The 14,265-nt window shown below is 32.8% G+C and overlaps 1 pseudogene; it reads left to right on the plus strand.

Annotated features, from left to right (window-relative positions):
* The first annotated feature begins 13,610 nt into the window (after positions 1 to 13,610).
* On the plus strand, positions 13,611 to 14,036 carry LOC115940040 (bis(5'-adenosyl)-triphosphatase pseudogene; annotated as a pseudogene).
* The last annotated feature ends 229 nt before the right edge of the window (positions 14,037 to 14,265 follow it).

Here is a 14,265-nt window from a genome sequence, read left to right on the forward strand (position 1 = left end):
TGAGAAAGAAAAGCAAAGCTGGTGTCATCGCAATTCCAGACTTCCAGCTCTATTACAAAGCTGTCATCATCAAGACAGTATGGTACTGGCACAAAAACAGACACATAGAACAATGGAACAGAAAAAGAACCCAGAAATGGACCCTCAGCTCTATGATCAACTCATCTTTGACAAAGCAGGAAAGAATGTCCAATGGAAAAAAGACAATCTCTTCAACAAATTGTGTTGGGAAAATTGGACAGCCACATGCAGGAGAATGAAACAACCATTTCCTTACACCACACACAAAAATAGGCTCAAAATGGTTGAAAGACCTAAATGTGAGACAGGAACCCATCAAAATCCTAGAGGACAACACGGGTAGGAACCCCTTCGACCTCAGCCGCAGCAATTTCTTCCTAGAAATATCGTCAAAGGCAAGAGAAGCAAGGGCAAAAATGAACTATCGGGACTTCATCAGGATAAAAAGCTTTTGCACAGCAAAGGAAACAGTCAACAAAACCAAAAGACAACTGACAGAATGGGAGAAGATATTTGCAAATGACATATCAGATAAAGGGCTAGTATCCAAAATCTATAAAGAACTTATCAAACTCAACACCCAAAGAACAAATAATCCAATCACGAAATAGACAGAAGAAATGAGCAGACATTTCTGCTAAGAAGACATCTAAATGTCCAACAGACACATGAAAAAGTGCTCAACATCACTCGGCATCAGGGAAATCCAAATCAAAACCTCAAGGAGATACCACCTCACACCTGTCAGAATGGTTAAAATTAACAAGTCAGGAAATGACAGATGTTGGCTGGGATGCAGAGAAAGGGGAACCCTCCTACACTGTTGGTGGGAATGTAAGCTGGTAAAGCCACTCTGGAAAACAGTATGGAAGTTCCTCAAAAAGTTGAAAATAGAGCCACCCTATGACCCAGCATTTGTACTACTGGGTATTTACCCCAAAGATACAAATGTAGTGATCCAAAGGGGTACGTGCACCCAGATGTTTATAGCAGCAATATTCACAATAGCCAAAGTATGGAAAGAGCCAAGATGTCCATCAACAGATGAATGGATAAAGAAGATGTGGTATATATATATATATACACATTATGGAATATTATGCAGCCATCAAATAAATGAAATCTTGCTATTTGCAACAACGTGTATGGACCTAGAGGGTATTATCCTAAGCAAAAACCGTCAATCAGAGAAAGACAAGTATCATATGATCCCACTGATAGGAGGAGTTTAAGAAACAATACAGAGGAGCATAGGGGAAGGGAGTAAAAAATTAAACAAAATGACACGAGAGAGGGAGACAAGCCATAAGAGACTCAATCTCAGGAAACAAACTGAGGGCACTGGAGTGGTGGAGGGTGGGAGGAATGGGGTGGCTGTGTGATGGACATTGGAGAGGGTATGTGCTATGGTGAGTGCTGTGAATTGTGTAAGACTGATGAATCACAGACCTGTACCTCTGAAACAAATAATATATTATATGTTAAAAAAAAGAAAATAAGAAGATAGTAGGAAGGGAAAAATGAAGGATGAACTATGAGAGACTATGGACTCTGAGAAACAAACTGAGGGTTTTAGAGGGGAGGGGAGTGGGGGAATGGGTTAGTCCTGTGATGGCTTTTAAGGAGGGCACATATTGCATGGAGCACTGGGTGTTATATGCAAACAATGAATCATGGAACACTACATCAAAAACTAATGATGTAATGTATGGTGACTAACATAATAAAATAAAAGTAAAAATCAACACATACATAAATGTAAAGAAGTATTGCTTATGAGAATGTGGGAGGTTTACAAAAATGTAAGGAAGGACATGTGTAACAACATTTAAATAATATAATAAGACCAAATCTAAACACAAATAATCACAATAAAGATAAATGAATTACAATGACACCAAAAACAATCTGGATTTAAAAAATCACACACAACTCAATGCTTACAAAGAAACACAGTGAAACATAATTACATGAGAAGAATAAAAATAAAAGAATAGATAAAGACATGCCAGATGAGTAGTCAAAGAAATCTGGTATGGCTACACTAATTTCAGTTAAATAGAATATAAAGCAATCAGGGTAGAAGTTTTTTTTTTCTCTCACGCACGTTAAGTGCAAGTGCAGTCCATGGGTGTTGAGACATGAGATCAACTATTATGGAAGAACAAATAGAAAGTTTATATGCTCTTTAAGAACTCCTCCCAAAGTGGCACATAGTGCTCTCTTTTGTATCCCTCAACCAGATATTAGTCATATAGCCCCACATACATGTGGGAGAGGTTGGGAAATGTACTCATATTCTGGAAAGCCATCGCCCAGTTGGATGTCATTCAAGGTTTCTCTTACTATGGAATGTTAGGTAAACTGATACTTTAAGAAAGCAAGGAAACTGTTACAGTCACAACAACATATTAAGACAGAAACAATAACGTATTAAAACACTTAAATTGCCAGAAATCAAAGCCTTTGAAAACTCACTTTATCAGTAGCAGAATATACATTAAATCATGCCTCTTCAGTTCATTTGCCCTAATGAAAACTGCATTGTTTTCATAGTTTGGTAGATACATCTCTTTGGGTGCCCAAAACACTCTTTTTCCTAATACACTAATTTTTAATTTATTGTTATTCTAGTATATTAACAGCTAATAAAAGTATAAGACATACATACAAAAAGTTGACACAGTTGCCAAGACCAGTGTTAAAAAAAACAGATTGATGTTTCTAGAAACATTATCTAAATATTTTAAACAGAGAGATGTTGCTTCCTGGTCCCCCTTTCCTCTTTACCCACCTTCAGGGAGGGGAAAGAAAAGTGTTAATTGCTTTAAAACTTACCTTAAATATCTGTTTGTTGTTAGGACCTACACATAAATGAGGCCTTAGAATATTTAAGATTACTTTCTACCTTTTCATTTGTAACTTCCTATTATAAGGAATCACATATTGAAAAATACTTGAATCTGTACTAGTATCAATTAGTACATAAAGAGAAGGTAATAATAGATGGAAATGTCCTAGCAAGTATAAAGTATGCCCATATGTGAATGAATGTGTCTCTGTAAGTTTATATGTAATATTATTGTCTGGAAAACATACACATCTTAGTCCTTGTTTCCAGAACAGTGTGATTAGAATGCTGTTAATGTGCTCACAACTTCAGTTGAAAATATAATATCTCTTGCAAATAATAAAGCCATTCAATTTAGAAATAGCGTTTTTGTCATTTCAATAACTCCTAAAATACTTTTTCATTTTCTGTTGTAATAAAAGAGGTATCTCAAAATATTAAAAAATTTAGCTGGAGGGACAAAATGTACTGTGAATATATGTGACAAATTTTATTTTTCTGAGATATGTATTGGCTAGCTGCTGTCATTATTAGAATCTCCAAGTATAATATTTTCAGTTATTACTTTTACTGACACATATTATGGAAACCGAGTAGACCTACACCGCAGGACTTGGTAAAATGAGATACTTCAAAGAAATCATAATATCGAACTTTAAAAAATAACATATCAGGTTAAAATATAAATGTGCTATTAACCAAGAGTTATTCCCTTACTATGCAACACCACCCCAAATTTAATTTATGGCTGGTTTACTTTATGCCACTGAATGAACTTTACTTTGTATCTTTTTCATGGCTTCATTATTACCCAATTTGACTAAAGCAGCAGCATTATCTATACTAATGTGTTAAAGCATATAACTAAAATACAGCCCAGGTCTTTCTCATTAAGAACAAGCTCTTCACCCCTTCTACATAAGCAACATGGGGTAGTCTTTAAGGTCCTTGGTTGTGGATTAGATTTTCTGACTGTCCTGACACTGTGAAATTAAAGTTATTAAAATGCTCTGAGCATTATAAATGAGCTCATTATAAATGAGCTCATTATAAATGAGCAAACATTTACTCATCTGTAAAATGGGGATAAGAAAGTTCTCTTCATAGGGATAAATGATAATCACATGAAATTGTACATTCAAATCTCCTATTCAGGATCTTATAAAATAGAAGAGGCTTAATAAATGCTAAACCTCTATTAATATTCAAAATATTAATCTAATTTACTGATCACTTTCTCATTTTTGATGTGTTTGCATCAATATTGAAATATATTTGGTTATGGTATCATATATAGTGTTTAGGAGAACACAACCAAAAATAAAGTTAGCACTACTGAATGAACTCTTTCATAAATAACAAGATGTTGTCTATTATATACTAGACAATATTTAATATTGCACCTATTGCATAATGAACTTAAAATAAGTAGAAATATTGTAAGATACTGGAAAATTATTATGGGTTTTATAGTAAAAGTATGTATTTAAAATGAAACAAGATTAAAGGTAAACATTTAATTAGCTTTGATGCAGATGGGTATTTATGCATTAAACATGAAATATAGAAAATACAGAAAATCTGTATACAGAAATATATGGATACAAGGAGGTTAAAAAAAACACAAAAATGAATTCAAGCAAAATTTCAAATTATGAAGAATATTTTCACCATAACTGATATTAACACCCATGGTAGAGAAACACTCTTATTAATTAATATAAAAAATGGATAATTCAAAAGAAAAAAAGGTCAGTGTATGTTTAGAAAATTCACAAAAATTGTTCAAAAAATAGAAAAAAATAGGCTAATTTGTTTCATTCTACCTGTATTCATAGAAATGCAATCTAAAATAATGTTATGTAATAATGTTAAATATAGAAAATGTTAAAATAATGTTAGAAATATTATTTTGTATATGATGAGGCATATTAATAGTGATAAGGGCCAGGTTCAATGAACTCTTCTTTCAAGTTTGTGATAGCAATCACATTTCAGAAGTGTACCTTTTCAGTTCAAGACTATGCAGGACTAGTTTTACAAAATGTCCATATCTTTGACATTGTATTGTGGTCAGCATGAAATATTGATACATTGGTCTTATTTTGTAAATAATTATAGACACCCACACAAACTGCCTATACAGATACACATGTTCAGATATAAAATGTAAAAAGATGCACCCCAATACAAAATGGTAATTATTTTATTTAGGTGTTAGTGATTTTGGTCCTTTTATGCATTTTGCAGTGGCAGAAAATTATTTGGCACAATAACATATATTCTTAATTTTGTAATTATTACTAAACAGTAAATATATTTTCATTTGGATAAAAATAAAGTTAAGGAGTCATATATAAGAAATATTTAAGTTTATTAAAACTTCCTGCTTTAGGGGCGCCTGGGTGGCTCAGTTGGTTAAGCGACTGCCTTCGGCTCAGGTCATGATCCTGGAGTCCCTGGATCGAGTCCCGCATCGGGCTCCCTGCTCGGCAGGGAGCCTGCTTCTGCCTCTGACCCTCCCCCCTCTCATGTGCTCCCTCTGTCTCAAATAAATAAATAAAATCTTTAAAAAAAAAAAAAAACTTCCTGCTTTAGAAATCCAAGATTAATGACACATAAAAATTTTGTGATTCTTGGTAAGACTGAGACAAATGCATGTATATTTATCTTTTAATAGATTTTAAGTTTGATTTAATGAAGTTTTTTTTTAAAGATTTTATTTATTTATTTGAGAGAGAGAATGAGATAGAGAGAGCATGAGAGGGGGGAGGGTCAAAGGGAGAAGCAGACTCCCCGCTGAGCAGGGAGCCCCACGCAGGACTCGATCCCAGGATTCCAGGATCATGACCTGAGTCTAAGGCAGTCGCTTAACCAACTGAGCCACCCAGGCGCCCGATTTAACGAAGTTTTAATATTATACTTCATAACACACCAGTATTTCCTATATAGTAGGAAGGATAGTATTTGGAATATATGGTCCAATTCACATTCAATTAGTGTTCTACTATTTCTTTTTTTTTTTTAAAGATTTTATTTATTTATTTGAGAGAGAGAATGAGATAGAGACAGAGAGAGCATGAGAGGGGGGAGCGTCAGAGGGAGAAGCAGACTCCCCGCTGAGTGGAGAGCCCGATGCGGGACTCGATCCGGGGACTCCAGGATCATGACCTGAGTTGAAGGCAGTCGCTTAACCAACTGAACCACTCAGGCGCCCAGTGTTATACTATTTCGTACTAAAAGTTGTGCTGCTGCTAAATCTTTTAATTTGTGGAGACTGCATTTTAATTAGATTTTATAATGATAATTCACAGAAATTATCTAGTAAAATCTCTTAGTTGTTTTTGTTTCCCTTTAGAAAAGGGCTATGAATTATTGAATCTATCAAATTCTAATCTGTACAAAAAGGCTAGTTACTTTGGTGACTTAATAATTATAAGAAATGACCTGAAACTCTTACTATAATTTTAAAACTGAAACATACATTTGATGTATAAATATAGCATAATATGATTAACATTATTGTTGGAAAACTTTTTTTTCAAAGACTAATTCTTCAAAAACATCAATAATACAGATAGTTGCAAAAAGAGGAAAAAAATTAGATGCAAAGTGTCTAATAAATATGTGAATAGAAATAAAAAAATTAAGTTTTAAAATAGTGTCAACTTCTAAAATATTAATATATTGATAACAAAATGATATCAAGGATGGTGGGAAAATAATAAATTGATTGTTTTGCTTGTAAGAGGTCAGAACAGTATTCTAGAAGATCATTTCAGAATATATATGAGAAACAGTAAAGTTTTGTATTTTTACTTATAGAAATTTATTCCATAAAATTATAACTGATTATATATTAATTTAACCTGATGCCTATTTGTCATCACACTGGTTATTAAAATGAAAAGATAGACATATCCAAAGATGAGAAGACTGGTTTATAAAAAATTAAGTTAAATCTTTCTGACGGTCAGTCATATTGTCAATCATTAATCATTATGCACCCTAGGGGTGCCTAGGTGACAGTCAGTTGAGCGTTCAACTCTTGATTTTGGCTTAGGTCATGGTCTCAGGGTCATGAGATTGAGCCCCGTGTCAGGCTTCACACTGGGCGTGGAAACTGCTTAAGATTCTCTCTCTCCTTCTGCCCCTCCTCTGCTCATGCACTCTTTTCTCTCTCTTTCTCTTGAAAAAAAATTATGCACCCTATGCACCTTTATGTTCATTGCAGCATCATTTACAATAGCCAAGATATGGAAGCAACCTAAGTGCCCATTGATAGATGAATGAATAAAGAAAATGTGGTATACATATTGAATGAAATATTACTGATACGTAAAAAGAATACAATCTTGCCATTTGCGATGACATGGATGGACCTAGAGGATAGTATGCTAAGTGAATAAGTCAGTAAGAAAAAGACAGATACCATATGATTTGACTAATAGTGGAACCTAAAACAAACAATAAACAAACTCATAAATACAGAGAATAAACTGGTAGTTGCCAGAGGGGAAGGGAGTGGGGGAAATGGGCAAAATAGATGATGAAAATTAAGACATAGAAACTTCCAGTTAGAAAACAAGTAAGTCACCGAGATAATAAGTACAAGAAATATAATTAACAATATTGTAATAACGTTGTATGGTGCCTGATGGTAAATACACATATCATGGTGAACACTGTGTAATGTATAGAACTGTTGAACTACTCTGTTATGCACCTGAACCTAATATAGCATTCTATATTAGCTATATTTAAATAATATTTTTTGAATTCTTAAAAATACAATCTCAATGGAATGTTTAAAAAAATGAATAAAATAAAATTGTGGTAACTGGAAATTTTTGTTCAATATTTGTTTTATTTTTGTATCAATAATTAAAATTTATGCAATTATAAAAATATTTAATAATATATAAAGATACCTACTACACATTGAATATGTGAACTCCTAGCTTACAAAATAACATACACTTTTTTTTACAATGTATATGTGTACAGATATGCTTTATTTAAAAAAAGAAAATACATCCTTTTGCCTGTGCCTATCATAAATAAAAATATAAACATAAGAAATAAAAACTAAACATAATAGTTTTGTTAAAGTGGTAAGTGACTTTTTTCATTTTATTTCCTGGGTCAAAGTATCTATATTTGAATTACCTTTAATATTTTGTTATTTGTACTCAAAATTTACTTATTTAGGGTAAACATTTGCTTATAATCACAGAATAGCATTAAAATAATAAATTGCTTTATTTTAATTCTTAGGTATTAGTAAACAATAGCTTAAGTAAAATTAAGTTTCATGTGCCATTAAGTTCAGTTTTGGCATGGTGGGTGTGGGCAGAGTTCTAATATTTCTAAATATTACCAGAATAATCTACAGGCTAGAAATAGTTACTTTTGCCAGGATGGCTATGATAATAGCACCTGTGGGTGGTGGATTAAAACATTTTTTCAAAGTTGAGAAATTACCACGGAATTACATTTTCTCTTGGACAGTATATCTTTCCATAAACAAGACTACTGAAAATAGGAGAAAGTCCAAGAAAATGCAGCACAGAAATAGTAATCATAATTTTATATGTCTTCTCTCCATCCTATTACTCTTTTTGTCTTCATATTTCATTTTCCATAGACATTGCATTATTTTCATATTAACTGTTGCACAAAGTGAAAGGTTGGTGTGTGTGTGCACGTGCCCACGTGTATAACCATGATTGTAATTTAAGACTTTTTTAGGTACAGAAATCAGTGATCTGTAAAACATAAGTGACCCAGATTACTGCAGGGAGTCTTGCCTGCTGCCATTAACACTTACCTCCATAAAGCAAATCTATGAGTAAAGAAAGATTCTCACAGCAGTCTGTGACCAACATCAGTGGGAGCAGAGAAGAATTATAAATAGATACCAGATAAAATGAAGACAAAAATTGGGATCAGGAAGCCTGAAAACTAAATATCAAATACATCATTTTTTTAAATAATAATTGAAATCAAGTTTTAGCATCACCTTTTAAATTTAGTTGATTCCTGAATATGGAGAGTAATCATTCATCTACACAGTAGTAAGGTTCAGACAAAAGCAGTTTTAGATATTGTAAACATAAACTCATGGAAGTAAATATGATTGTTTAATGAGGCTTGATCTAGAGTGAAATAGTATTAAGAAAATACTTGAGCATGCTCTGTATGCATTTACATTGTCCTATAAACCTCATCATTTCTCAACTAGCATAGGAACGAAATCCTCCTAAGACTATTACAGTCCAAAATTTCAAGGTAGATTTAATTCCTTGCTTATTCTCTGATATCATAAGTGCTGCTTTTACATTTTTGAGAATTAAGATAAATCCCTTCAACATACAGAATTTCCTTGGTATTTAAAATGATATTAAAGATTACATATTTTTATTTGACTAATCTCACAAAGAAGAATAAAACTTACTGTCATAAATATAGAATTTTTTCTTAATGTCTGAGGCTCTGAGAAAGGAAGTCAACCTTTCTGCAAAGGCCACTGAACTAATTTTTAAGTGATCAGCCATCCAAGATATCTAAAAAGTTCTGGTTTTATTTATTCACTGAAAGTAGATAGAGCTTCCCATATTTATTTCACATTCGTAACATATGACAAGGAATTCTTTATTCATAATGTACCTAAAATTGCATACTTCCAACTTCATAGACCAATAATGCTAGTTTTCCTCTATATTACCTGTTCAAAGTTTCAATACTTTTACTCAGTCTAATAACCTGAAATCAGTGGAATCAATACAATCATAAAAGTGGTTTCTACAGTAACTGGTTTATCTTGACGATAGTTCATATTTTTAATGACCTTTATATCTACTTATTAAGAAGAACAGAAAAATTGTATATAATCGTAATATAGATGGGCTTGTGAGTCTTCAAATATCATCTTTTAGAATGCTCTCAACTTACAGATGTGAAAAAATGGGGCTGCAGGTGGTTTAGTGACTTAAAGGTCTTAGAATGACAGCCAAGTTAAGGCTAGTGCCAAAGACTGACTTTCAATCATTCAATTAGTATCCATTATTATTTCAGGATCTACCTTTAAAAAAACAAACAAACAAATATTTTTAGAATTGGCTATTACATTGACAATGTTGTGCAACTCTCATTGTTATTTGTTTCCAAAATTTTTATCACACTAAACAGAAATTGAGTATCCATTAAGCAATAATTCACCATTCCCCCCCTCCTTAGTCCCTGGTAATTCTTAATCTATACTATCTCTATGAATTTATTTATTCTAGATATCTCATATAAGTGGAATCATACCATATTTGTCCTTTTGATCTGGTTCATTTAACTTCACATAATGTTTTCAGTTCCATCCATATTGTAGCATGTGTCAGAAAGATGCATTCATTTCTTTTATGGCTGAATAATATTCCTGTGTGTGTGTGTGTGTTTTGTTTATGTATTCATCAGTTGATGGTGATGGACACATGTGTCTATCTTTTTTGCTAGTGTGAATAATTTTGCAATAAACCTTTTTTATAAATATCTGTTTAAATCCCTATTTTCAATTTTTTGTGTATATACCTGAAAGTCAAATTGCTGGATCATATGCTAATTTCATGCTTTACTTTTGAGGAACCAACAAATTGTTTTCCACAGCAGCTACACAAACTTACAGTAGTACCAACAATGCACCAGGGTTCTAATTTCTTCAGATCCTTGCCAGTACTTCTTGTTTTCTACCTTTCTTAGTCATCAATATTACAGGCATCCTAGTAGATGTGAAGTGGTATCTCATTGATTTCAGTTCCCATAATGACTAATTATGTTGAGCACCTTTTCATGTGATATTGATCAGTTGTATATATTCTTTGGAGAAATATCTATTAAAGTCTTTTGCCCATTTTTTAACTGGCTTCTCTTTTTGACATTGAATTGTTCTTTATGTAGTCTGGATATTAAATTCTTATCAAATATATATGATTTATACATATTGTCTCTAATACTGTAAGTTGTTATGTTTTGATTACAGTTTTAATGTATTTTTTATAAAGTAATTCATATGAGATTTTTTTCTTCAAAAATGACATATTTAAAAAATAAAACTACCAAAGTAACAGTAAAATTGACTAAATAAACAAGCTAATATAATTTTTAGAATTACTAATGGGAGTACAAGCGTATTTGAAAAAATTCTTCCTGGATCTCCTTCTGTTAGAAAGAGACTATTCTTATTTGCCTGAGATATATTTCATATTCAATATTCCAATAAATGTTATGAGTCATGTAAGTCAGCTGTTTTTTATGGAAATTCTCCTTAAAGAAAGAGATGCTCAGTAAGTATACAGACCATGAAAAATTCTGGCACAAGTATTTAGCAAACTATAAATAAAAATTACCTTCCTTAATATGATGATTAATTTATTAGAAAATTATCACAAAAATATTATGTTAAACGAACAAAATTATGCTAAACTTTAGAAGTATTACTATTAAATACAGAAGAAGATAGTGTGGCTATTGATCACTTGATGTTCAACATTTAGCAGAGCATACTAAGCAAAACTCTAAGAATAAAAAAAAATAATAGTATATAATATAAATTACCAGGTAAATAATGTTATGCATAAGGACTCCCAAATGAAAAGTTTGCAGAGAAAAGTATCTACCTTCATATGTTCAGATGCTCATTTCACCATTTCAGCCATCTCTTTGACAAAAACAAAACAAAATAAACATCACAACATATATGCTGACATTTCCCAAGTCTGGATTGGATAGTTTTTCATTGTTTAAGTGATTAAAGCAGAAGTTCTCAAGGTCAGAAAATATTCTTGTTTTAGTTTTAAAGGGTTCATGGATTTAATCTGCCCAAGAATAAAACATAATTAAATATTTGCATAATAAGGATAAGTATTCTTTTCAGAGCATTCTGATGATCTAAATAGTTTTGCATTGATCTAAATGCTCCTTTGTAATTATATAGAGTAAATATATTCTATCCAAAGGTGCACCCTGTGCCATGAATATATTTGCTAATCTAGAAAAACAGAAAATACTTTCTGTAGAAATGACCTTCTACAATAGGTTGGTTTCCTGGGAACTTTGGGAACAAAGAGAATTTTAAAACAATATTTACAGGGGCGCCTGGGTGGCTCAGTCAGTTAAGCGTCTGCCTTCCGCTCAGGTCATGATCCCAGGGTCCTGCATGGGGCTCCCTGCTCAGTAGAGAGCCTGCTTCTCCCTCTCCCTCTGCTGCTCCCCACCCCCCCGCTTGTGCTTTCTCTCACTCTGTCTCCCACTCTCTGTCAAATAAATAAAATCTTAAAAAAAAAACAACAATATTTATAAAACTGATCCAATAGTACAATGAAGAAATTACTATCATGGTATACAGTGAAAAATAATTCAAATGAAAACAAGCCTACTTCTCCTCACAGTCAATGTTTCTATAGATTTCATTGCTTTGCACCAATTAAGGACATAAAACAGGTTTTGAGAGACAAGGGCTCATTGAAGATTTCTTGTGCCAGAATAAAAACAGACAGAGATAGATATGCTAGATGGATAGATAGATAGATGATGGATAGACAATTTGTTGTATGCGTGCTTCAAGCCAAAGTTACTGAACTCATTGTCTTAAATAGAATATTATTAAGTATTTTGGTATTTTTGAAAATAAAATTGAATAAGATAAGATAAAAATGAAAAATGTGTTGTAAGCACATAAAAGTATTTACAATTGATATGCCTTGTCTATACCAGTATTGAGTATTATTCATTAACTTCCTTCCTGTTTAAAGTTTAATATACGTGTATTCTTTGATGCATATACTAAAGATTGTATTTTTTCATTCACAAGTGACTGATGCATATATGGGATGATTAGAAAGCTTTTATATAAATGACTGAAAATAATTAGCTTCTAGATTTTTCTAGAAATATTTTTTGAATATCAAATAGAATTTTACAAATTCTGCTTTATAATATCTACAACAATTATATTTGAAATGTTTTAAAATTGTAAATCCTAATTATTTTATTTTGAAGAAGAGCTTACAGTGAAAATTAGGGCAACTGGAAAATGCACATTCAGGGCAGAGAAAATTAAAATAATGATAGTAATAGTAGTAATAATAATAGTAAAAATAAAGAAGGAAAGATGCAAATCAGTTTTATTTGGAATCTCACTGTAGCGACTACTACTTAATAAACCCACTTAGCTCTCAGGACTACTGGTTGGGCAACGAGGAAGAAACAATACTAACATTTTAAAAAATTCAGAAGATAGGTGAAGAGGGAACACTTTCCAATTCATTCTATGAGGCCAGCCTTACACTAATACCAAAATTAGATAAAGACATTGCAAGGAAACAAATAAGCAAACAAACACAACTACAGACCAATATCTTTTATGAACATAGATACAAAAATTCTCAATGAAATAGTAAATAAAATCCAGCAATATATAAGAAGAATTATACACCACAACTAAGTGGTTTTATTCCAAATATGTAAATCTTGTTCAGCATTCAGAAATAAGTAATATAATTAATCAGATCATTAGGCTAAAGAAAAATCATGTGTTCATATGAATCGATACAGAAAAAAACATTTGACAAAATCCAACACCCATTCATGACACGAAAGCAAAAACAAAACACAATAAAACAAACAACCAAAACCAACCTCTCAGCAAACTAAGAATAGTGGGGGACTTCCACATTTCAACTGTGAGGGAATGTCATTCAGATTTATCAAGGTTTCTGTGGTGTTTCTCAAAACAGAACCATCCTTTGCACTCATGAACAAGAAACCTATAGTACGAGAACATGTCCTTGTGTGTTCCCTTCAGCCAGTGGAGCTTTTCTGAGATCTGGGTACCGATGAAGTGGCCAACTTGTTTCAAACAACCCAGAGAGTCAGACGGTGGTGGGGAAGCTTTTCCAGGGGACTTCTTTCACCTTTTCCACACAGGATGGCCCCAAAGCAAGATGGACTGTAAAGCACGTTCACATCCACATTCTTCTCAGGAAGGCTAGAGATTTCCACAGGAGGGCCGTGTCCATGATGAGCTCCAGCACCATGATGAAGAGGAGGGTAACAGGCAACTCTGAGGCGACCAGAGGAGGAAATGGCGGCAGAAGCTGAGGCTCTGTGTGGTTAGCTTTCAGTGAGGCACACGGGAAAGTAGCTCCCACAAATCCTAAGGCAGGAGGAGATGGCCCTCATTCTCTAAGGTTCTGCAGCACTGGAAATGCTAAGCAGACTTATTACACCCTACATTTCTGCAAACTTTTGTGAACTACTGTATTATACTTGTGGAAGCCATGGTGGTTATGTTTCAGTCAAGATGACTGACAGGCTAACCTGAAAAGGACATAGGCAGCTCTTTT

This window comes from Leptonychotes weddellii, chromosome 2 (assembly GCF_054177405.1).
Source record: "Leptonychotes weddellii isolate Sample4059 chromosome 2, ASM5417740v2, whole genome shotgun sequence".
Lineage (NCBI taxonomy): Eukaryota > Metazoa > Chordata > Mammalia > Carnivora > Phocidae > Leptonychotes > Leptonychotes weddellii.